The sequence below is a fragment of the Sapajus apella genome, unplaced genomic scaffold (assembly GCF_009761245.1).
Source record: "Sapajus apella isolate SASKATOON/1434 unplaced genomic scaffold, GSC_monkey_1.0 scaffold178, whole genome shotgun sequence".
In the NCBI taxonomy this organism is placed as follows: Eukaryota; Metazoa; Chordata; class Mammalia; order Primates; family Cebidae; genus Sapajus; species Sapajus apella.
Window position 1 is genome coordinate 1,069,501 of NW_022437118.1, and position 25,762 is coordinate 1,095,262.

The window sequence follows — 25,762 nt, forward strand, 5'->3', positions numbered from 1 at the left end:
TTTTTTTTTGAGATGGAGTTTCACTCTTGTTACCCAGGCTGGAGTGCAATGGCGTGATCTCGGCTCACCGCAACCTCCGCCTCCTGGGTTCAGGCAATTCTCCTGCCTCAACCTCCTGAGCAGCTGGGATTACAGGCACGTGCCACCATGCCCAGCTAATGTTTTGTATTTTTTTAGTGGAGACGGGGTTTCACCATGTTGACCAGGATGGTCTCGATCTCTTGACCTTGTGATCCACCCGCCTCGGCCTCCCAAAGTGCTAGGATTATAGGCGTGAGCCACCGCGCCCGGCCCGGGACACATATTTTTAATATCCATGCTGGTGGGAGAGTTGTGGGGAGAGATGCTCCATTTCAAAAACTGACTGGGTCCCTCCCTACAGGTCAGACACAGCTTGGCCTTTAGGCTACTTCCCTCTGAGGAAGTTGACACTGCATATTGTCATGGCCTATGGGCAGAGCCAGAGACAAGAAGGAAGAATAGCTGATGAACATCTCAAGGAGAGCCACACTTCAGATCAGTTCCCTGAGTCAACAAGTGGGCTCTGGGAGGTAAAATCCAATACTCTCACAAGGAGAGGACTGTGAATTTTAAGGAAGGGTTCAGGAGTGTCGACATAGGGAACAAGAAAATTAAGTGAGTCAATTAGAAGCTGCCAAGGCTACCAAGGGGAGGCAGGTAGAAGGAGACAGATTTCTGGGAAGGCTTTGATGACTAGAAACAGCCTTCTCTGGAGAGTCAATACTATTTTAGGAGACAAACAAATGTGACTGTGGTTAAAGATAATCACAGTCAGATGTTGGCAAAAGTAGACAAACATTTCCAGGCCTCTGCTATTTAGGGTATAAAAGTGTGTGTGTGTGTGTGTGTGTGTGTGCCAGGCAATGCTTGTGTTAAGAGCTTTGGCGGCACAGGGTTTACATATGCAAATAAAAACAATGCCCCACAAGAAAAGGCTGCTTCTGGAAGTGCTAAGCCATCCCATGGTATCAGGCACATGATGTGGAATTGCACTAGATTCCACTGCAGTAATTTCAAAAAAAATCAAAAAAGCAAAAACTGGAATGCACTGGGTCCAGAAGGGCAAGTGAGATGAAACCAGGACTCAACACACAAACTAAGTACTCTTGGGAAAATCATTTAATCTCTCTGAGCCTCGGCTTTGTCATCTGTGAAATGTGTAGGCTGACTCCCAAAAGCTGAAGACCTAAGGAGATGCTACAGTAACATACCATAAATCGCTATCTGTTCATCCTTTCCATGGATATTCCATTCTATCCAGGTCTCTATGTCCTTCCTGGTGCCATTTTCTTTGCCTAACTCAGATGGAGAACATCCCTCCTGACCCTCTAAGACCCAGCTCTGGGTCACCTTTCCACAAGGCCTCCCCTGAACACATCCTCCTCACTCCTTCAGAAGAGCTGGTGGTTCTGTCCTCTGGGCACATACAACAGGGAAGGCAGAGGGATTTCAGTTCTTAAACTCATCATTGTTTCTCATTAGACTACAGGTCCTAGGTTGACACTTGACATAGAGGACATCTGCTGCAGCCTCCCCAGCATCCATCTCTCTTCATGGGAGCACACCAAGTTTCACAGCTTTGTGAGTTGAAGCCCTGTCCTTGCTGAGTCTCCACCCCCAGGGTGGGTTCCACAATAACAGGAATATTTCACTCAGAGGACTGTTAATTCAAGGATGGGCATATGACCTAACTCAGGGTAGACAGCACCAAGGAAAGGCAATTTGGGGGACTCCTGACTTCTTCCTTCCTGCTGAACATGAAGGTCTATATGTGATTTTCACTATTGTGAAAACTCTACTGCAAGCTATAAATCTAACCAATGGGATATTTAGCCAACATGTCATTTCTTTTTGCCAAAAACTGGTATGTATGGTTACAGAATACAAGAAGCTTTGATGGGTTGCTGACAACAGAATAGAAATTTCTTTTTTCTTTTTTTTTTGTATTTGCTTTTGAGACAGTCTTGCTATGTTGTCCAGGCTGGAGTGCAGTGGTGTGATCTTGGCTCACTACAATCTCTGTCTCCCATACTCAAGTCATATTGCCCTATCAACCTCCTGAGTAGCTGGGACTACAGGTGTGTGCCACCAAACCCAACTAATTTTTGTTTGTTTTTTTCTCTAGAGATGGGGTTTCTCCATGTTGCCTAGGCTGGTCTCAAACTCCTGGGCTCAAACAATCCGCCTGCCTTGGCCTTCCAAAGTGCTGGGATTATAGGCATGAACCACTGCACTGGCCAGAATAGAAATTTCTGAGCCATAAAAGGCAGATACTTACCAGAGCATAGCAGATAATTGTAGTAACTAAAGGAATACATTCAAGATCATCAGCTTTGAACATGAATACAGGATAATAGAATGAACTAAACTAATAAATAAATATAAAGGTCCTTAAGAGTGACCCGCTGAAGAATTACTTAAAAATCCAACACATTGGCCTTCTAGAATAGGGAGGAGACCGTTCATCCCTTTTTAATAAAAACTGTCACTGTGAATCAGCCATAGTATCTACCAGATCAGCAACTTGTTTTGAACAGGGACACTCCCAGGGCTCAAAACCTGGGCAAAAGGCCAGTAGTTTGAGGCCTACATTACAAGTCTGTTTCCCTTAAAAGCTTTGAGAAATAGTCACTAATCAACTCCCATCCTACATAATGGCTCATTTAAAACTATTACCCTCTAAGTTAGAGAAATGTCTGATAATGGGAAGAATGTTACTGTTCTCAAGCTAACACTTATTGAGTCCATTCCATATGCCAGGGAGCCAGGAACTACTGTAAGTGATATCTTCACGGCCACCCTCAGGGATAGATGCCTGTATTTCCCCAAGTGTACAGATGAAGAAATTGCCCTAAAGTTAGGCCACCAGACTAATGCCACACAGAGTAAGCTCTAATGTCAGGAGGGGGACTCAGTCAGACCCTCCCAACCCATGCTTGGTGCTTAGAGGTCTGAGCTAAAGACAGGGAATTGTCCATAAAAGGCTCTCTAGCTTACTTACAGAAAATGACACGTGAGCACAAGAGGGCCAACTGGCCCGTGTTCCTTCTTAGTCAAAGCCCTGTTTGTGATTCTAACCCGGGCACTTTCAGAGAGTGCTAGAACCCCAGTTTCAGAAGCTTTGGGATCTGGATTTCCTCTCTACTTCGGGCTGGGGCATTTTAGAAAGACGCGTGCACTCTCCAAACCTGTCTCTAGGCTACTTAGAAAATATATGTTAGCAATAGCAATCAAACAGAATAACAAAGATTGCTCTATTTGAATCATAATCTGATACTACTCTAAAAATGTCATACATAGTCACATATATGATATCATATATATAAATTTCATGGTATAGGATGCTAATCACAAACATAAATATAAATTGGAGGTGTGACTAAATCATAATGAGCTAAATGTTACAAACTAAATCAGTTTCTATGCTTTGCAGTTTCACTTTTTACTACCTGACTTGGCAAAGACATTCCACAAACAGAATTATAGACACTGCCCTGTTCCATCTTTGAAATATATACCCATTGATACAGAAAAACTCAAAGATGTGAGCCAGGCAACCAAACAAGAGCTGAAACCAATATAAATAATGTGCAGATTATAGCCCATAAACCAAGGATCTGTGACATTGAGGGGTGGTAAAAAGACTGTTGGTAGCTATGTTAGTTCCTCAGGCGGGGTCCCAATTGCCCAATCTAAACCCCACCCCCACCCCACGCCTGTCCCCACATATTCTCAGAGCATAAATAAAAGACAAAGGTGAGTACATAATTGTGCCATAATGCTTGGCAAGAAGCCATGGTAATGACAAACCCAGGTGGGTTATGCCATTGATACTTTACACTGAAAGGAAACAGAGAGGATGGAGAGTTTGGCTGACTTTTTCCAAGGGACCCAGCCATACTACAATAAACTCCAACAGTCCCTTGGGATGACTACACTTATCCCCACCCTGAACTCCTGCTCTTCTTCCCCTGGGGTTGGTCTACCTTTTGGGAAGCCTTGTCCACTTTCTCTTCTAACTCCTACACACACATCTCCCTGAGAACAGCCCAGTTTTGATTTTGCTCTTGCAGCCCCAGCTTGCATATGCTGGCAGAAGGGTCATAGTTTAAATTTAGACTTGACCACCTCACTGGGAATTCACTGGGAAACAAGCTGTGTGTGGAACCCATAGACACTCTGGTAGAGTTGGCTACTAACATTCTAAAATGGAAGCTCTAGTTGGTGGTGAAGCTGTAAGTTAAATTGGGAAAAGCAGTAGAATTTCTAACCAAAGCCCAAAGAAATGGGAACTTCAAAATTAGAAAGGCTGGAAAAAACCTTAAAAGGTTATTAAGGTCTTCTGCTTTGAAGCAGAACCCAAGTAAACAAACAGGATTATCTCTGGTTTTTAAATCCCTTTGTGGAACGGGAATTGGAAAGGATCATAGAGGCCACTGAGTACAATGTCCCAAATGTTACAGAAGCAGGTCTACAGCATTGCCCAAAAAGGGTCATGCAGACTCAGCTGAAACCTGCCAGCACGCCCTGAATAACAGTTATCGCTGCAGGAGGCAGCAGCTGCGGCTGTCAATCCCTCAGAACAGAAGTGAGAGTCAGGTGGGAAAGGGCAAGGTGGGTTGCGAAGAACGGGACTAAATCAGTTTCTGTGCTTTGCAGTTTCATTTTTTAGTATCTGATTTGGCACAGCCATTCCACAAACAGAATTATAGACACTTTTCTGTCCTGTCTTTGAAATACCTTGAAATACTCTTTTAATCTGGATCCCATCATCAACATAACTATGATGAGACTCAGATTGTAAATCCGGAAGTAAGGGCTCTGGCAGTGATACTTTGTGACCTAGGTACAGGTTCCTTAGAGGTCCTTATAGACCAAAGAATGGCAGGAGAGCTCTTAAAGTAAGTCAGCCTCAAGCAAGGTACTAAAAAATGTGAGCAGGATAAAGCTACCCAGCTTTATGCTTCCTTTACTCTACTTCCCTACCTTATGTTCTCCCACAGTAGTTAGCAAAGCCTTTTGGAAATACTTTTTAAACAAATAATACCCACTTGGGGGCCAGAAGAGAGACAGTAAAACGACTCTTGGTACCTATGTTAGTTCCTCAGGTGGGGTCCCAATTGCCCAATCCAAACCCCACCCCCACCCCAGGCCTGTCCCCACATATTCTCAGAGCATCCTGTTCTTTTTCTTGAGAGTACTTAGAAATGTGTGCGTGTGACGCATGGCACGGTGGGTTCGCCTGTAATCCTAGCACTGTGGGAGGCCAAGGTGGGCAGATGGCTTGAGCCCAGCAGTTCCAGACCAGCCTGGCCAACATGGCAAAACCCTATCTCTATTAAACACAAAAAATTAGCTGGGCATGTTGGCATATGCCTGTGGTCCCAGCTACTCTTGAGACTGAGGTGGAGGATGGCTTGAGCCCAGGATGTGGAGGTTGCAGTGAGCTGAGATTGAGCCACTGCACTCCAGCGTGGACGACAGAGCAAGACCCTGCCTCAAAACAAAAACCAAACACAAACACAAACAAAAACACGTGTGTGAGACAGAGGGGGTAATGAGGAGAAGAGAGAGAGAAAGAGAGAGACACCTATCTATGACGCCCCTCTACACCATAAAATTATGACAGCAATGCCTTGTTCCTTTTATATTTCTGATTATTGAGGGGACCAGGAGTCAAGAGGCCTCTGGTAAGGCCCTGGAATACTCTGGCAGCCACTGACCTCACTGGACCTCTGGGAGGGCTTCGTGGACTTGATTAAATTAGAGCACACTGGCAATCCAGGTCTGGCTTCAGGTCAATCTTGACCTTCTACCTGGCCACAGACCCTTGAAATGTCTCAAAAGTCTTCCGCCCTTGCTTGGAGAATCCAGGCCATTGGAGTAGACTTTGATTTCATCAAGACCAGTTGGACCTCTCTCTCCTAGGCTCTGGAAACCAGGCTGTGATTTCAGATGGACTTGGGCCTGCAGAGCAGCAGCTGTTCTTCCCCAGAATCCCTCTGGACATTTGTAAATACCAGAAGCAAGTGGCCACTGTGGGACAGATTTCTGTTGAATCAAACTGGGGCAGGTGGCTAAAACATAGTTCCAGGAACCTGAGAGTGATTTCCAGTTCACAGGGGTCCCTGGCCCTCCAGATTCCTTCCAGAGAGCTGTGTCTTCCCTCAGACTAGATCCAGTACTCCACCCTCTCTGCTCCCGGAAACACAGGGGCAGGCCCATCCTACATTTCACTATCTTCTCTATAAAGATATATAAAATTTACTATAGATAGAATGATATCATTTCACTGATTATTAAAAAGTAGAAACAAACAGGTGAAATTAGTTTTACTTTATTTTTATTTATTTATTTATTTTTTTTGGGACGGAGTTTCACTCTTGTTACCCAGGCTGGAGTGCAATGGCGCAATCTCAGCTCACCGCAAGCTCTGCTTCCTGGGTTCAGGCAATTCTCCTGCCTCAGCCTCCTGAGTAGCTGGGATTACAGGCACGCGCCACCATGCCCAGCTGATTTTTTGTATTTTTAGTAGAGACGGGGTTTCACCGTGTTGACCAGGATGGTCTCGATCTCTTGACCTCGTGATCCACCCACCTCGGCCTCCCAAAGTGCTGGGATTACAGGCTTGAGCCACCGCGCCCGGCCTTAGTTTTACTTTATTACATTTAACCCAATAACTCCAAAGTTTTTATCTCTTATTTCATTTCAAAACAATAGCTCCAAATATCATTTCAATGATAATTGAATCAATGATAATTATAATCAATATAAAAATTGAGATGCTTTATATTATTTTTTTGTACCAAGTCTTTGAAATCTGGTGTGTAATTTACACATACAGCCCATCTCAATTTGGACTAGCCTCATTTCAGGTCCTCCATAGCCACAAATGGCCAGTGGTTACTGGATTGGACATTGCAGCTTTAGAAAGCAGCTCTCACCTGTTTTCCTCTGCGGTCCCCTGAATATCCCTGTTGCTTTGCTCCCACTATGTCCTTGGCCCTTTAAAAACCCCTTCCTGTTCTTTAGTGCATAGTGAGAACCCTGCATCCCCTGGGAGGTCCTCCCAGATCACCCCAGGCCACTACTCTCCCATCAGCTTCTGCGTAATTATTTTAGTCAGCAATCTGGCAGGATCTCGCAGCAGTGTTTCCCTTATTGTCTTGAGCAACTGATTTTTCTTTTCTTTTTTTCCTCTTTTTGTTATTACTGTTTAACACTTAGGGAATGGCACCTAAGTTGGTCTGCAAGACCCCTGGAGGCAGAGAACTATCTCAAGTTTTCTATGTCATTAGTCTAATATCTGCCACATAGTACTCAAACATTTGGGAATCAACACAAAAAGTACTCAGCCTAATTTCCTGTTTGATGAAGGAATTAACGAAACTATCTGAATGTGACAGTTGGTACAAGTCCACATAGACATCTATGTGCTTATTTTTGTTGTTTGTTTTTTCTTGAGACAGAGTCTCACTCTGTCACCCAGGCTGTAGTGCCATAACTCAAACTTGGTCTCACTGCAACCTCCATCTCCTGGCTTCAAGGATTCTCGTGCCCCAACCTCCCGAGTAGCAGGACTACAGGCATGCACCACCAACGCCCAGCGTTGTAAAATACAAAATTTTTGTATTTTTAGGAGTGATGGGGTTTTTGCCATGTTGGCCAGGCTGGTCTCAAACTCTTGACCTCAAGGGATCCGCCAGCCTCGACCTTCCAAAGTGCTGGGATTACAGGTGTGGGCCACCTGAACTGACCCTATGTACTTATTAATGATGATAATAATACAACACCTACCTGGACTTACCACAGGCCAGGTGTGTGATTTACATACATCAACTCACCTAAGGCTTGCAAAAACCCCATGAAGAGATTCCATGGTCATCTCTATCTTCCAGATGAAGAAACTGAGGTAAACTGAAGAAACTGTACTGTATGTGTAAATTACACACAAGATTTCAAAGACTTGGTGCAAAAAATAAAGCATCTCAATTTTTATATTGATTGTATGTGGAAATGATATTTGGAGCTATTGTTATGAAATATGAGATGAAAAAACTTTTGGAGCTATTGGGTTAAATGCAATACAATAAAACTAATTTCACCTGTTTGTTTCTACTTTTAATAATTAGTGAAATGATATCATTCTATTTGTAGCATCATTCTATCTGAGCTTATGTATCTTACACAAGGTTACACAGGTAAGGAGCGGAGCTGGGATCCAAATTCATTCTGGCTCCTGAGTCCAAGTTCTTAATCATCATGATCTATTGCCTCTCATTCCAGAACACCACAAAAGATACTTTTAAATCATGCATATCAGTCTATATCCTATGAATTAAAGGGATCAGCTTATTATACTCTCAGCCAGGGTGTTTCCTTATACAAAAAGAATTCATTCAGAAAATGTAAACAGATGTAAACAGTAGGAGAGACATGAAATTCTTGGTACCACAGGATGTTTCTCATAAATCCTCCTGAAACAAAAACAGTACACTCTTCCTTTCAAAGGGTGTGAAACTGAGGGTACTTGGTAACAAGTTCTTGTAATTCCAGACACCCTTTGATTCTGGAACTCTATTTCAAGAAATTTTCCTAAGGAAGTAATTATGGATGTGTACTAGGACACATTACATATTGTTTATCATAGCAAAAATTAGAAATAACCTAAAATAACCAATAGTTAAAATAGGGAGATTATTTCAGTCAGAACAAGTCATATTTACACGATAAAATGTATTATCTAGTGGTATGCTAATAAACCCGCTCTCTGAATAAAACAAAAAACCCCAATTCACGGTGTCTCGTAACTTCCATGGTATAAATACTCCTACCATGGCCAATCCAAGCTACCAATAGTTTAATAATCTGCTCTGGAAATCCTGACTATTTAACAATCCCTATCTAAGCTGAGCTGGCTCCAGTATACCATGGAATGCATTCATTAAAATGTAGTAGAAGCTGTTTGATACGTTAGGTGAAAAAAGTTTGTAACACGTCTGTATCATATTTCTGAGAAAAAAAATACGCACATGGAAAAAAATAAACCAAAATAGTGTATTTTGTGTTAATACTAATTCTAAGTGATATAATTTTATCTTCATTTATCTGTATTTTCAACTTTTTTCCCATTTATGTAAGATATTTCTCAGAAAAAAAAAACGAAGATTCTCTTTCTTAGTTGCAATAATTTAAAAATGAACTATTTCCCACAGCATGTCTCAAAAAAATAAAAAAAAAAAAGGAAAAAGGAAAGAAAAATCCCTGGACCTGCTCAGTGAGATCAGCTGCACAATGAGAAGCCCCCAGGATGAGAAGATTTCCAATACCTCATAACCAAGAAAAAGAGGGGAGAGGTACATCCTGCGGCTCCAGCCCCAGTGTTTGCTGATCTCCTGGGGAGGAGAAGTAAAGGCTGATTACTCACAGGTCCTGCAGAAAGGCAAGGTGGGAAGTGGGCCTGGAGATAACTCAGTCCCAGGACAAGAATTAGTCTGTTTATAGAATTGGATCCTGAAAAGAGCTATTTCTTAACCCAGGACTCTTCCTAGGACCTTCCCACCAAACTCTTAACCATTACATTAAACTAATACTAATAGTTGTCAAGTTTAAGTCTTGTCTGCAATGAAACACGTTACAGTCATCAAAAATATCCTGGAAATGCATCCATAGGGAAAGATGTTCCGAAGATTAAATTAAAGCAAGTTATAAAAGCAGCATGTAAAAGATGAACCCATTCAAGTAAAAAGGGTTAAACATACGAAAAGAATACAGTAAGTGATTAGGTAGTGGTTGTCCATAGATGGTTAGGTTTATGCTATTCTGGTCTTTTTGTCTGCCTAACTTTTGATTTTTATTCTGTAGTGAGGATAGTTATTTTTAAGAGTAATAAGGAGGCCAGGTGTGGTGGCTCACACCTGTAATGCCAACATTTTGGAGGGCTGAGGCAGGAGGATCGCTTGAACCCAGGAGTTAGAGACCAGCCTGGGCAATATGGGAAGACCCCATCTGGCAGGAGAATGTGTGTGTGTGTCGGGGGCTGGTGGGGGGGGGCGGGGGTAATGAGGAAAACAAAATAAAAGCAAAGTAATCTTAAGTGAGAAGAAAGATGCAACAACCTCCCTTACTGGATCTTCAGGCTGCTAAGCTTGTGGAAGACATAGACAATTCCTAATTCCTACTCCCTGCCACTCCCGTGAAAGTGAATAGCAAAGGGGCTTCTATAACTTCTCAAAGCAAGAATTCCCCGGGAACACAGGGAGCCTTCTATTATGTAAAGCTTTTGCTGGAGCTGAGGAGAGGAGGCAGAAGGTTAAGGGAGGGTGGAGAGAGGAAAGAGAGAAAAGAACAAATCAAAAGGAAAAAGACGAGACTGAGAGGAAATCTACCTTTTCCCTCCAAGTCAGCAGCACTAAGTCAGTAGTCCTCAAACGTGAGCGTGTACCAGAACCACCTGGAGGGCTTGTTAAAACACAGACTGCTAGAGCCTACCCCTGAGTTTCAGGGTGGTGGCGGTCAATGGTGCCAGGGAATCTGCATTTCTAACATCTCCCCAGGTGACCACACTTTGAAAACTTCTGCTCTAAGTCATTCTCTGAGTAGACAAAGAAGAGTAGGAGCACTGCACAGGTATGAGACTGAGATAAAAAATCGGTGGCAAACCAAGTGTTTGCAATTCTTTTAAACAACAAGGCTTGGTTTCCCCTTTGGATAGGGGAAGATAGCATCCCTGTCTCCACAGAAGCAATATGAAGATTCTCATGGAAAGAGAGAAGAAACTGAGAATATCCTGACAGCTGATTATACACCAGATGCTGTAAAAGAAGAGATACAAGCTGGCAACTAATCCTGCCCTGGGAAGAGCAGATACCTGGAAACGTTTTAGGAAGTACTGCTTTGACCTAGCAGCAGAAGGGGTTTCCCTTCCCTTGAATTTGACAGTTTCCTTACTGTGGTCACCAGAAGGCCAAGAGGAATGTGGAACAACCTGTTTTAGTAACTCTAATCTTTGCTCTTTCACTTGGCAAAAGCCGCCTGGCAGCCTTCTGGTTGCCTCACAGGTGTAACCAGGGTTCCCCTCCTTCCAGGAACTGTAACACAGATAGTTCTGCCAGGAGCAAAAGATGCAAAAGACATGCTCTATTAGTCACTGACTAGAGCAGGCAGGGAGGCAAGCCACCCGTGGGCCTCACCTACAAGGGAGAGGGAAGACACTTGCAGAGCCTCAGTGAAACATCCAGCACTACGGGGGCTGGAATAATGGCCTGAGGGCAGCCAGTTATGATTATTATCTGGGCAAAAATAGTCTGAAGAAGAACCAGCAAAGCCTCAAACTTAAAAGATGTGCAATAGGCCGGGTGTGGTGGCTGATGCCTATAATCCAAGCACTTTGGAGGCCAAGGCGGGTGGATCACCTGAGGTTGGGAGTTCAAGACAAGCCTGACCAACATGGTGAAACCTTGTCTTAAAAAAAAAAAAAAAGAAAAGAAAAGATGTGCAATAAATATTGGCCAAAAAGAAGAGAAAAATGTTTCTGATGAGATTGCTAGCCAAAGTTAAGGCACAGTCAAGGAAAAACAATTAGCCTTTTTTTTTTTTTTTTTTTTTGGATGATGTAGGTTCTCAGGATCCAAACTTCAAAAATCGGGTTGCTATTCTCTAGGTCTTGTACCTTGTGTTGCCCCTCAGAGAAGGATAACTAGGGGATGCATAGGCTTCTTGCCAGTAATGTTTTTCTTTTTTTCTTTTGAGATAGATTCTTGCTCTGTCACCCAGGCTGGAGTGTAGTGGCACAATTTTGGCTCATTGCAACTTCTGCCTCCTGGGTTCAAGTGATTCTCCTGCCTCAGTCTCCCCAGTAGTTGGGTTTACAGGCATGTACCATCAAGCCCAGCTAATTTTTATATTTTCAGTAGAAACAGGGTTTCACTGTGTTGATGAGGCTGGTTTCGAACTCCCAACCTCAGGTGATCTGCCCACCTGGGCTTCTCAAAGTGCCGGGATTGCAGGCATAAGCCACTGCATCCGGCCTCTTGGTAGTATCTTCTGTTGAATCTCCTTTTATGTAACACAAATAAATTATAATACTAGAAGTGTTACGTGGTTTTTTTTATTGATTTAAGTTTTTTTAAAAACAAAATTCCCACCATACATCTAGATCACAAGTTGTCTTCCCCAACAGTGACAAATCCACAGCACTGGGGCACCGTTGACAATGGTTTGAGCCATGGCCATTAAATTGCTTTGGAACTTACATTTACAGTGTTACCACTTAGTGGATCCACAGATATTTAGCTGCGAGTCCCCTGATGATGGGGTCTATGTCTAGTATTACAATTGCTGCTATGGTTAATAGCTGATCTTTTTTTAAAGCATTTTATATGCATGGCGTTGTTCAAGGCCCCTTACTTACATTGTCTTAACCAATCTTCACAGCAGCACAATGGAGTAAACACCGTTATGATTCCTTCTTGTCCACTCTCCCAAGCACGTAGCACAGGGCTGGCATGCAGTCAGCATAAATATTTGCCAAGTAAATTAAAACACTGTTACATAAAAAGTGATGTTCAAAGATGGAATGACTATGAAAGGGTAAGATTCAAGAACAGGGACATGGCTGGGCATGGTGGCTCACACCTGTAATCCCAGCACTCTGGGAGGCAGAGGCGAGAGGACTGCTTGTGTGTCCAGGAGTTCGAGAGCAGCTTGGGCAACACAGTGAGGCCTTGTCTCAAAAAAAGAAAAGGAAAGAACAAGGACAAAAAGAGGGGGGAAAGGGGACCTGAATTAAGTTCAACCAGAGAGAAAAACATGAATAGATATTAACAAAGAAAACATGTACAAGCTGCTCTGGGAGAGACAGATGTGATGATGGACTCTGCCTTCTTCAGTCTTGGGACAGAAGAGTCCCTTCAAACACACCAGATAGGTTTAATTCCAAATGGCTCCAGGCGGTGCAGTTACTCCCAAGAACAAATCATTCCACAGTCAACACCCGATTTTCAGTTTGGGTACTATCTCTACCCTTCTCAGTTGGGTCAGTCCTGCCTCTCTGTTCAGAGGAAGACAAGTCACGTGCCCAGGAATGAAAAAGTTGAGAAAAGAGTATCAGAAAAGGATGCTAGTTCTGATCCGGCTACTAAGAGTTTAGATCTCCATTTTCTCCTGTATGAAAGGAGGAGGTGGAATTAAATGATTCCTGGTGTTCCTTCTGGCTATAGCTTTCCGTGATTTAGTCCCTTCTGAAAGAGTACTCACTGAAAGAGGAGGAGCACTTCAAAAAGATGGGCAATTGCTTCTTGGCCTTTTGGCTAAGGTCAAGTGCAAAAAGATGGGCAATGTTTTTAGGGTAGAAGAGAACAGTATGAAGATTCTCAAAAGGAGTACCACAAAACAGAATATCGACAACACTACTCCAGAAGGTATACCCAGTGTTGCATGGGCTCAAGAGTAAAGTCCCCAACATTCAACTTGCTTTTTTTAAGTTATTTTGCATTAAAAAATGCAGACTCACAATTTGAATCTTTTTATCCCAAGGTAGGACTTACGAACCTACACCCTCTGGAACCATTGGGGCTATATGCCTACAGGATTAGCAGTGATTGTTGGACATGCAGCTGTACCACAGGAGGGATATTCAGCTTCAGTCTCTGATCTCCACCTCACCCCACCACCGTCAGACACTCCCATTTCTACCAGGTTGTGGTTTGACTGGCAGTCAGTACTCTTATCGAGGTACTACTAATTGATACTGTATCTAGGTAATAAATTATACACCTATTACCATTCAGTAGATCAGAGAATAAGACAGGGAAAGAGAAGCATAGGATTTGAGTTGAAAACAGTAAATATGGGCCGGGCGCGGTGGCTCAAGCCTGTAATCCCAGCACTTTGGGAGGCCGAGGTGGGTGGATCACGAGGTCAAGAGATCGAGACCATCCTGGTCAACACGGTGAAACCCCGTCTCTACTAAAAATACAAAAAAAAAATTAGCTGGGCATGGTGGCGTGTGCCTGTAATCCCAGCTACTCAGGAGGCTGAGGCAGGAGAATTGCCTGAACCCAGGAGGCGGAGGTTGCGGTGAGCCGAGATCGCGCCATTGCACTCCAGCCTGGGTAACAAGAGCGAAACTCCGTCCCCAAAAAAAAAAAAAAAAAAAAAAAAAGAAAACAGTAAATATGCGTGCTACTTCTTCCCAGATTGAGTATATCCCTGGTTGATTCTGCTGAGACATTTAATTAAAAAAAGAAAAGAAAAAGTAATAGAGTACATTGCTGGGAAGCAAAGAAAACCAAGAGACATATGGCAAAAGCATACAGCAGGCCCTCTGTATCCACACGTTCTACATCCTTGGGTTCACTAAACTCTGATAGAAAATATGTATTTGTGGGATGTGAAACCCATGGGCACAGAGGTCTGTCTGACTTTTCATATCTGAAGGTTCAGTAAGGCCAACTATGGAGCTTGAGCATCCTTAGAGTTTGGTACCTGCAGGGGGTCCTGGAACCAATCCCCTGTGGTTACTGAGGGACAATTGTACATGCTAAATAGTCAATTCAGTTTTCACCATCATAATGGCACTTCTGAGGCCGGGCATGGTGGCTCATGCCTGTAATCCCAGCACTTTGGGAGGCCGAGGCGGGTGGATCACTTGAGGTCAAGAGTTTGCAATCTGCCTGGCCAACATGGTGAAACCCCGTCTCTAAAAAAAATAAAAAACAAACAAACAAACAAACCAAAAAAACACACATAAAGGCACTTCCTAGAAGATGAAGAAATAAAAGGATACACATCAAGTTCCCAAGAACTTTATCCCTTGGATGGTGAATTTTTATTTTTGTTTTTAAACTACAGGCACATGTTACTACCCCCAGCTAATATTTTAATTTTTTGTAGAGATGGGGTCTCCCTATGTTGCTCAGGCTGGTCTTGATCTCCTGGGCTCATGGAATCCTCCTGCTTCAGCCTCCCAAAGTGCTGGGATTACACTGGATGGTGAATTAAAGTAAAAAAAACTGTGAATGCCACAACGGTTTCTCTTTGAAGTTACCAACACCTTTCTAAAGGAACTTGGTGTCACAGTTTCACATACTAAACTCTGTTTATAAAATGGTCTATATTAATTTAAGGGCCAAGGAAGAGACATTTACATCAAGTCATAAAGTTGCTGGTGGGGAATTCTGGAATAAAATAGGATAAAAGAAAATTATATAGATAAAAATGACTTTGGATGCCCTGTGATTCCTCATGACATCAGAGTCAAGCAGGAAGCACTACCCATGTAAAGAAAGAATAATAGAAACTGATCCCTGAACCTCCCAGTGAAGTGATTCAGCTTGGGTAAGTCCCATCTCCTTCCTCTCTACCTCTGAGGTGTTGAGGCGGCTGGACTTTCTTAGTCTAAATGTGACGACACAACGGCACATGGGCTTGGGATGCAAGGACACCGCCGATACAGCAACAAACAAGTAAAAATAAACCCCATGCATGCTGTGGGGAAGCAGAGGAGGATGGTAATCAGGAAAGGCTTTTAAAAGGGGACTTTTGTCCATATGCCTAAAATTAACTAAAGTTTACTAGAAACTTAAGTCTCTTGGCTGGGCATAGTGGCTCACGCCTGTAATCCCAGTGCTTTGGGAGGCTGAGGGGAGTGGATCATTTGAGGTCAGGAATTCAAGACCAGCCTGGACGACGAGGTGAAATCCCGTCTCTACTGAAAATACAAAAAATTAGCTGGGTGTGGTAGCGCACACCTGTAGTCCCAGCTACTCGGGAGGCCAAGGCATTAGAATTGCTTGAACCTGGGGGCAGAGGTTGCAGTGAGCCAGTTGCCTCACTGCACTCTAGCCTTGGTGACAGAGGGAGACTCCATCTCAAAAAAAAATAAAATAAAATAAGTCTTTAAAACTGGCTTCTACCAAGAAAGGTCAGAAAAATCTCTGGGCTCCTTGATCACAAATTTCAGTGCAATTCATATCTTAGTAATTTCCAGGTGATCTGAAATCCTTTCTAAACTGACCCACTTTTTCAGGCTTGAAGGACAGTCTAGGCAGTCAAAGCAATCCCAAAACTAACTCCCCACAGAGTGTGACATCAGTGATTTATCACCCCTTAGACACGTGCATGCCATTATCTTGCTTTAAGTTGTTTTTCACCTTCAAAACGACAGTTATAAATGCATTTGCCTTCTTTCTTCCTTCTCACCTGATATCTATTTCCCTTCTATCCTTGTTTTTCAGTTTTCCTGCCTTTCAACACCAGTTTCAAGGTAGGGAAGAAATATCATCTATCATCAAACCCTCTTGCTATACTCATACTCAATAGAATCAAAAAGGCTAAGTGCAGTGGTTCATGCCTGTATTCCCGGCACTTTGGGAGGCTGAGGCAGGAGGATCACTTGGGCACAGAAGTTTGAGGCCAGACTGGATAACATAGTGAGACCCTATCTCTACAAAAAATAAAAAATATTAGCCTGGTGTGGTGTCACATACCTATGGTCCCAGCTACTTGGGAGGCTAAGGTGGGAGCCGGGAGATCCGGGTTGCAGTGAACCATGATCACACCACTGCACTGCAGCCTGGGCAACAGAGTGAGACCCTGTCTCAAAAAAAAGTGGGGGGCAGAGGCGGAGGGAAAAACACAAGACAGTTGCTTTCCATACTCTTCCAAATCAAAAGTTCTGTGAAATTCATCCATATTCTCCTCAAATGTGATATTTAAAGACCACACAGGTACTTTATCTAAATCCCCGATTCTGACTCTAGTAATGACAATTACAACCACTCAGGATTCATCAGAGAAATTCCAGTGTAGTTCACTTAGCTTCAAGTCAAAAATAGCAAAAACATTCCACTTCCTCTTGGTTCTTTTACTTTTGTCCTTTCCTCAGACTTTAGAAGGAGGTATCCTTTAAATCCTGCATGACTAGAAGCCAGATGGTCAAGGCCCCTTGCCTTGGGAACCACAGCAGTGGGCTCTGAGTCATTGCCTCAGAGTAAAGCTACTCAAGCAGCACGAGACAGCCAAGTTCTCCCTGAGAGAGAAGGGATAGAGACCAAACAACCAGCAGCCTTTATCTAAAAGGTGGAGTGTGGAGGCTGCCTTTCCATTGTATTTTCTCTAAGACCAGAGGAACTGGTTCAGCTGAAAAGGGAGGCAGTCAGTCCCTTGCCGTACACACCCTCCACTTGAGGGACAGCTTCAAGACTCTCCCCTCAGCCCTTCTGGGTGTTGCAATTGGGCAAACCTCTTCCCAAAGAGTCCGTGGGCTCTGGGCCTTGCACTCAGGCTCAACACAGACCTTATCTTTGCAATCTGCTTTCAAATTGATGCCTACAGGCTGAGTGGAGACTGTTTCTGGTTGAGGTGAGCCCAAGGGAGCCCCAGGGCATGCCCAACACCTCAGACACAAGACCACCCAGCCTAGCCACAGTCAGGAGTTTTCTTGTAGAGTGGCTAACTCACCTCCCACACCATCGTCCTCTGATGAGCCCCCGTTTTTCACCTTCACACGTTTCAGATCTAGGGGAGTGAGGAGTAAAGCAGGAGATGGCTCCGGGTACCCACCTTGCCACCCTTCTTTCCCCTTTTAAACTGCTCTCATTGCTTGGACCTCTGACTGCCTCAGTCTTCAACTGAGGGTCACTGGCCTTCTTCAGCTCCGGCTCCTATGATAGCCACTCGCACACCTCCTCTCCTAGCCACAGAGCCAGCAGGCAACGCCTTCACAGACCCCAGGCAGGAGGCTCCCAGCAGGCCCTGGAGCCAGCTCCCCAGCCCCTCCCCTGCATCACAGCCAGAGGGGAAGTCAGGGCAATTCCCCAACAAAGCAAGGGCCAGCAAGACCCCCAGAGAGTTACCCTGCAGGGCAGCTGGGGCTGTCACACATCTGGACCCAAGAAGCCAGCTGCAGGGGCTTCAGATAAGCACCACCCCAGCCCCCACATTCCGTCTGACAGGAAGCTGACTCCCAAGAAATCCTGCAGAGAAACCCTTCGTGGGGAAAGCAGGACAGGCTTCGAGCAAACCCACCCACTCAGAGTCCCTTTGGCCATTTCCTGCTTCCTCTGCACTTCATTCCTCCTTTCTCTCAATTCCCAGCCTTGGTTTTGAATGTTTCTGAATCAGACTGAGGGGGTCCCTGGCCCCTCACATTCCTTATCCATCTGAATTCTGGTTTTTAGAGCTCAATACCACATGGTTCCAGGCTGTTCTAATTAAGTGCAGAGACTGAGACAATCTAATGCTAAGATTATGACCTTAATGGCTCAGAGGAAAAGTCCTTCAGATTTAATCAATTTTGGTAACCTTAAATCTGCTCCGGACAGAAAATTTCTCAGGGATATGTTGTGTGTTTGTGGCACAGAGGATTCGGTGAAGGGTGGCCTAGAGGAAGTTTATTCACCAGCAACTCAGCCAGAAAGTTCCATCAGGATTTTACATAGATGAGGATGGGATGGGAGACTGGGGTATTGTAAATGGGGGTGGAGGCCAGAGCCCCAATAGGTGAAGGTTTCTAAAAGGGCAAATGTTAAGTAGAGGCTATATTCTCATTTTTACCCACACAAAAAAAGTCTTCCCCCACTCTCCTAGTGTGTGTTAAAGTGACATGAACAGCCTTAGGAGCATCTGCTTATTTTATTTGGGAAGGTTCTGATTTCTTTTTCAGGAGAAGCTACCCAATTGAGAACCCTCCCTCTGTGATCCTTCTCACCCTCAATTTGCCCGCTGCTCTGGGGGAAATTAGGTGCTTCCTGCAAGTCTCTTCTACAACATTAAGATTAGCAGAATAATTAAATACAGTCCTAATTGAGCACAGAGAGGGTTCTTGGTTAATTAATGAGCCACGCTCCTGCCCAGAGCTGCAAATCCACGCTGGTCTGTGAAAACCCAGGCAGAGAAAAAATGTGCTCCAGTCCCATAAGACAATTGTCACTTGGCAAAAATAGTTCCTGGTGTAGAGACAGGTGTCAAACACATTCCTGTAGCCAGGAGTCACACCTTAATCCCGCAGCTGAGACCCACGTGTAAATGAGAAGTGAGGTACTTCTCCTCCACTACAGGGACACACAAGGCTCTGCGTCCCCTTCCCACCTCCGCGTCCGCACCCCACTCCCCAGCAGGCTGGCGCCCTGACATCCAAAGTCGCTGCTAAGTGACTTTCCAAACTGCAGCTCCGCATCCAAGTCAGAACCCCACCGCGAGCCAGCGACCGCGCGCGTTCTGCCTGGGAAACTGTGAAACAGATCATAGCAAACTCTCTCCTTCGCCGCCCTCCCGTCCCCGCCCCCATCCCCCTACCCCAGAGGCCTCCTCTGCCACCTTCCCTCGAGCTCAGCGCGACCAGTCTGGCTAAGAGAAGGCACACAGGCCGCCGGCAGCCACTCACCTCTGCACGGGAAGCAACAGCAGCACTTAGCAAAGAGCCACCCCAGAGAGGGACCTCGGGTGTAAGCCCGGTCGCCGCCCTTCATGCTGCCCGGACGCCCCAGCGCCTCCGCGTGGCATGGGGCGTCAGCCCGGGGTGAGAGCGCGGCGGGAAGGAAACTTCAGCGCCGCAGCCGGAGAGCCGGCTCCCGCGCTAGCTCCTACCCTCCCCGCTGTGTTCTCCCAGCACCGCGGCCTCAGCTCTGACTTATTGGGATCCACCGCCACCTTGGGAAGCGGGGAGGGGCCGGACGGGGAGGGAGGGCCTAAGGGGCGGAGTTCCAAGGTCCAGTTGTGTGCAAGAGACGAGCCTTGTGCAACGCTGCCCGGCGCTGTGGGCACGGGACACACAGGTGGAGTTTGAGCCCCTGGCACCAAACAGGTACTCCTTATGAACAACTTCCTCCCCTCTAAGGCCACCACAATGGGCTTTGGCTTAAAAAATACAACCAGATGAAGCCAGAGAGGTGAGAGAGGGGCAGCCTTAGAAGGTGCAAGACTCAAGGATGCTCTTTCTTCCTCGCAGACTCACTCGTTCCCCCCCCAACAGCCTCCTCTGTATTGAAAACACTGCCCCAGACCCTTCCTTTCCTTCCGCGTAATGCTGATTACTAATAATGATAACAGTGCCTCATCTTGATCTGCTCTCCAACTGTAATGATGTGAAAACACACTCTGGGTTTGGAATCAACAACCAATGATCAAAGTTCAGTTTTGCCGCCTGCTAGCTATTTGACCTTAGGCAAATCACTTCATCTTTTATCTTCAGTTTCCCCGTTTACAAAAAAAAAAAAAAAAAAAAAAGGTAGAAGAATTCCTATATTACACAGTTGTAGATTTTCTTTCTAAAAACTTTTTTAAAAAATAGAGACAGGGTCTTGCTATGCTGCCCCAGCTAGTCTTGAACTCCTGGGCTCAAGTGATCCTCCTGCCTTAGCCTTCCAAAGCATAAGGATTAGAGATGTGAGCCACCACATACAGCCAATGGTAGAATTTTAAAATATCTGTAGATATCTGCCAGAGTTGCTGATTTAGTAGGTAGGAATTGGAGCCTGAGAATTTGCATTGCTACAAGTTCCCAGGTGGTGCTGATGTTGTTGGTACCCGATCACACTGAGACCTACTTGAGATTCGGACTTTTTCCTTGCCTATTTGGCATCTGTGTCCTTTTCTTTTTGTAATAGCACCTTGACTTGTCTTTGAGGAACCAGTCATCCTCCCTTCTCAGGACATGTTTCTGAGTGTGGCTAACATCCTGCTTCAGAGGTGAAGTTTAATATTTCCAGGTGAATAAGTGCCTACAGAAAAACTCTGAACATCTTACTTACGGTGCAGGACTTTCATTCACCATCCCCCCGCCAAATATGCCCAGTAGACCTATCATTCCTTTACTTGTATCCCTATCCCTATCTTTTAAACCTTTTCCATGTTTCAATGCCAAGCTTGCTTTCCACAACCCCCTTGAAGCCTACTTGGACCATATCAGTGGGACCTTTCCATGAACCACTGTATTACTCACAGGGTGTCTCTCCCATTCCTTTGTGTCCAGCTTCAGGGCAAAGGGCCTTCTGGAAACACACAGACTCATAAAGAAGGCCCATTCATCAGAAAAAAGGGAACTTTGCGGGAGGAATGAAAAATAGAAGCTTGATCACCCAGGTAACCAATGCCTTCCTGGAAAGAAACAGTCATGGGACAAGGCTTTTAAAAGTTACCAGGATTGGCTGGGCACGGCCGGGCGAGGTGGCTAACACTTGTAATCCCAGCACTTTGGGAGGCCGGGGCAGGCAGATCTCAAGGTCAGGAGGTCAGGACCAGCCTGTCCAATATGGTGAAACCTCGTTTCTACTAAAAAATACAAAAATTAACCAGCATGGTGGCACACGCCAGTAGTTCCAGTTACTAGGGAGGCTGAGGCAGGAGAATCACTTGAACCTGGGAGGCACAGGTTGCGATGAGCCAAGATCGGGGCACTGTACTCCACCCTGGGCGACAGAGTGAGACTCCATCTCAAAAAAAAAAAAAAAAAAAGTTACCAGGATTTGGGGCTTTCTTTCCCATTTGGAACCATGCTTAGATTTGTGCTTTATTTATCTATGTGACAGCCAGGCATGGTTGCTCATGCTTGTAATCCTAGCACTTCGGGAGGCCAAAGCAGATCACTTGAGCCCAGGAGTTCAAGACCAGCCTGAACAAAACAGGGAGGCCCTATCTCTATAAATAATAAAAATACATAAATGAATAAATAAATGAGTGGGGCTTGGTGGACCATGCCTGTGGTCCCAGTTACTTGGGAGGCTGAGGTGGAAGGCTCACTTGAGTCCGGGGATGTCAAGCCTCCAGTGACTCATGATTGTGCCACTGAAATCCAGCTTGGGCAACAGAGACCCCATCGCCCCTAGCTTGCCCCCCACACAAAAAATATGTGCCAAGGCAACTGCCACATGGTTGGGATACCAGTAAATGATTGAAGCATCACCTAATGAGTAACAATAGCTTACATTTATTGAGCATTTATATGCCAAGCAGTTTCCTCCATGTTCTCCATATATTATCTCATTTATCCTCTTAAAAAACCTTGTCAAGTAGGGTCCTCTTTTACCTTTGAAGAAACTGAATTGATGAACTATGATGAGGCTTTAATGGTTTAATTCTAAAGAGAAACTCTAAAAAGCTTCACCCCTTTGAAATAGCAGAACCTAAAGTCAAAAATCTACCCTCTAGTTCTACTACTGTCATTTCCCTGACGGTTTTCCCTGGCAAGGTAAGAATGTCACTGTCAAGCAGGAAATGTGCCTCTGGTGCTGTAACATATACAGAAACAGAAATGACAGTTCAAATAGCTCACGTTGGCTGGTGGCTCATGCCTGTAATCCCAGCACTTTGGGATGCCAAGGTGGGTGGAGTGCCTGAGGGCAAGAGTTCAAGACCAGCCTGGCCAACATGGTGAAACCCTGTCTCTACTAAAAATATAATAATCAGCTGGGCATTGTGGTGCACACCTGTAATCCCAGCTACTCAGGAGGCTGAGGCAGGAGAATTGCTTCAACCTGAAAGGTTGAGGTTGCAGTGAGCCAAGATCATGGCACTGCACTCCAGCCTGGGCAATGGAGTGAGACTCCATCTCAAAAAAAAAAAAAAAAATTGCTCATGTTGCCTGCATCCAAGATTCCTGATTCACTGTTCATCCCCTGATGATTGGTCAGTCTCATCCTGGTCAGGCTGAATTACTGCAGGATCCTTAATCCTCACACAGTTAACCTAGGTTCCAGTTCTGACCCACAACAATGAGCACTATTATTTAGTTCTCTCTTCTGTATCACCAAAGACAATATCTATTTTGTCTTTCTTGAAAGCCCAGGCCAAAAATGTCCATAAAAATTAACTTTATTTGCTTGTGATCCATAGTATGGAGTCTAAGGGTCAATATTTGGTTTACCCACCAAATCCATCTCTGTTTACAATTTGAGGACATTATGATAGAAATTCAAAGATGCTTCAAAATTTCAAGGGGAATAACCAGTTTGTTTTTTACTGAAATCTTCCCTCTTTGTTTTTGTGTTCAGGTAACACTGTATCACTTTTTTGTCGCAAATCTTTGCAAGAGATTAATGACATATTATCTTGCAGAAACTGGCTTGAGTTAGATGTTTGAGGAAGACCCAACTCTTATTTTAGAAATCAATACCAGTAGACCCTAAAGTAGTCTACTATATACAAAATGAATCCATTGGGCATGTTTCCACTGATACTTTTTTGGTTTTTTTTGAGCAGAGATTCTGTCGCCCAGGCTGCAGTGCAGTGGCACGATCTCAGCTCACTGCAACCTCTGCCTCCTGGGTTCAAGCAATTCTCCTGCCTCAGCCTCCCAAGTAGCTGGGATTACAGGTGCATGCCACCACACACAGCTAATTTTTGTATTTTAAGTAGACACTGGTTTTTACCATGTTGGCCAATCTGGTCTAGGACTCCTGGCCTCAAGTGATCCTCCTGTGTTGGCCTCCCAGAGTGCTGGGATTACAGGTGTGAGCCACCACACCCAGCCTCTATTAATTCTTATAATCCAGGAATCCACCTTACTCTCAATTTAAAGGCATAAAACCATTAGGAACCTCTTCCTATCTTAAGTTGGAAAGGTCAATACGTTTTTGGCCATCCTGGAGATTCATTCTGGGATAACTCAATAACCCAAGAGTCCCACTGCCATCCTCACATGCCTTCCACAATGAGACTAGCCAATGTCTACATTGGAAATCTTTCATTTCTTTTTGTTTCTTTTCTTTTCTTTCTTCTTCTTCTTCTTTTTTTTTTTTTTATTTTTTTTAATGGAGACAGGGTTCTGCCATGTTCCCAGGACTGGTTTCAAACTCCTGGGCTCAAGCGATCTGCCCCCATCGGCTTCCCAAAGTGCTGAGATCACAGGTGTGAGCCACCACAACTGGCCATCAAGGAAATCTTGAACAACATGGGGACACTAACTGTTTGTGGACCTATTCATCAATTCATCAAATACCTACTGAGTATCTGTATCAGGCTCTGTTCTGGGTACTGGGTCTACAGTGGTGAACAAAAACAATTTCAGTCCTTCTGAAGCTAGCTACTAACACAGACTCATCATGAATGTGAGAGAAAAGTGAATCCATAACAGATATGTGACCAAGTTTATGAGTTGAGAGGTTTAATAGAGGCCTAGATCCTCTAGCCTGCTGCTAGATGTTTTAACATTCTCAAGACAACTTAGAAGGGATGGTGGGGGATATGGTTTTAAAACATTGGTGCTGATGAGAATCAGGAGGGAAGCATTAAGCAATTTTAGGCACTAGCATTTTTTTTAGTTTCTGGGGTGGAACCAAGTTTGAGACCATTGCTGCCTGAGTCTCTCCTCCTCCCCACACACCCTGAGATTCAGATCAATTGACTTTGGGTGCAACAAAGCACCAGTATTTTAAAAGTTCCCCAGATGTTTGTAATATGCAGCATAGCTTGAAAACCACTGGTACAGTATGATGGTTCTCAAACTTAAGCATACACCAGAATCACCTGGAGGGTTTGCTCAAACACAGATTATTAGGCTTCACTCCCAGAGTTGCTGATTTATTAGGTAGGAGTTGGGGCCTGAGAATTTGCATTGCTAAAAGTTTCCAGGTGATGCTGATGTTGTGGGTACAGGACCACACTGAGACCTACTCGAGATTCGGACATTTTCCTTGCCTATTTGGCATCTGTGCCCTCTTCTTTTTGTAACAGCACCTTGACTTGTCTTTGAGGAACCAGCCATCCTCCCTTATCAGGCCATGTTTCTGGATGTAGCTGACATCTTCCCCTTGTCCACTCTCCACTTTAAGGATGAGCCCATGACCTGGGCATGGCCAGGCAGCCACAGGGATTGGTTCAGATTTAGCACATGACTCGAGTTTATGGAACGAGTATAAACCTTGAGACCTTAGCAAGAACCTCTGGGAAAACAACAATCTCTTTCCACAAGATTTCTAAGTTGATGGAATGTTAGCCTAAAGCAGCTGGGAGTATTTTGCGATAACAGTGTGGGAAGAAGCTGTCTGAGAGTGAAGCCAACACAGGAAAAAGACGAGAGAGAGAAAAGAGAGGTAGGTTTCTCAAGATATCACTTGAATAACTAGGTGGCCTTTTTCCTAAAGCTTTATTTATTCCTGTACTTTACTTGCACTCGCCCCTCACTTATACAATCCTTTTTGTGTAAGCCAGTTGAATGTCTATCATTTCAGAGTTTTCAAATACCTACCTAGCCACTCCCAAAGTTCAGATTAAAAACCCATGGGCTATAAGCAGTATCTTTAGAGTAAGTAGTCTTAATTTTCAACTAGATGGCTGAGTCTCATTTACATTTTTGGCAGACTATGTCTTCAGTGATACCTGCAGCCTAAGTCCATTTTACATGAATAAGGCTTTCTACCTACCTATGTAACCACTTTATGTCTCACCCTCATTTCCAACAACAGTGGATCCCAAAGAATTCCTGGTATCAGCCTGCAGACGTAGTGGGCCAGGCGTACCACAATGCTAGGCCTGGCATCAGGCACCAGTGTGACTGCCTCTTCCTTCACAGCCTTCAGTAATACTGGACCATGACCTCAGGGACCTGTCTCTTCCAACAACAGATATATGTCCATTTTTTTTTTTTTTTTTTTCCTTTAGGGTTCTCTTCAGATGGACAGGAATAGAGTTTTACTAAATCACAAAAATTTCCCCACATTTCTTAGTGAGAGCTCAGGACAGAGAGAGAAAAAATAGCAATGATGCCCCAATTCAGGCCTAGAGATTCATGTGAGACCCTTCT

At 44.5% G+C, this 25,762-nt stretch overlaps 1 protein-coding gene and 1 long non-coding RNA gene across 2 annotated transcripts in view; one reads left to right on the forward strand and one right to left on the reverse strand.

Annotated features, from left to right (window-relative positions):
* KALRN (kalirin RhoGEF kinase) overlaps nucleotides 1-25,762 on the reverse strand; it is a 602,830-nt gene that overhangs the window by 119,962 nt on the left and 457,106 nt on the right. The window lies entirely within an intron of this gene.
* On the forward strand, nucleotides 13,798-14,267 carry LOC116543016. Its single transcript, XR_004265442.1, has 2 exons — nucleotides 13,798-13,864; nucleotides 14,187-14,267. It is a non-coding gene; the product is annotated as an uncharacterized LOC116543016 (long non-coding RNA).